The following is a 748-nucleotide window of genomic DNA, read 5'->3' on the forward strand; positions in this document are numbered from 1 at the left end:
GCTATTTTATTAAAAATATTTTTAAAAATAAGTGATTTTAGTCTCTTTGCCAAACATGTAATTACTCTTTGTTTACCATAACGTAGATAATACCACTGTTCAAAAAAAATATACCTAGTTTATCACAAGCAAACTAAAACAGGTATGAGTTCGTCGAAATTATTATTTTTAAAGCAATTTTTATGTTTGTCTAAATTAATTTTTTAAATACATACAAATATATAGATTCACAACTAAATACTATCACCTAATGTCGCTATATTAATTTAAAATCAATAAAATTAAGACTTTTTATTATTTTGTCACTTGACTCCAGAATGTTAACTATAACTTCTCTTTCGCTATTGATAAGTATATAAGTTTCTTTTGATTTAGAACTTTATTTATTTATGCTCTCTTTCGTTCTATTCCTTTGATTCTTTCATTTTTTAATTTTTTTAATTTTTAATAATAATTTTAAAATTATTTAATACGCATAAAACAATAGTGTATATAATGAATGAAAATATTCATAGAAATTCTTATATGTAATCTTCAGTTAAAGTCCACGTAAATACATCATAAGTTAAGATAGTATAAACTAATCTCACTTTACATATTATACAAATAATCTAATAAAATATATAATTTACAATGTACAGTTAATTTTTGCAATATTCTATTATGACATTTATTTTGTTGTACCTCTTTTTAAAACTAATTAGAGTAAATTTTATCAGATTTAGAGTTACATATTTATAATTTTTGG

This window comes from Solanum stenotomum, chromosome 7, assembly GCF_019186545.1.
Source record: "Solanum stenotomum isolate F172 chromosome 7, ASM1918654v1, whole genome shotgun sequence".
Classification (NCBI taxonomy): domain Eukaryota; kingdom Viridiplantae; phylum Streptophyta; class Magnoliopsida; order Solanales; family Solanaceae; genus Solanum; species Solanum stenotomum.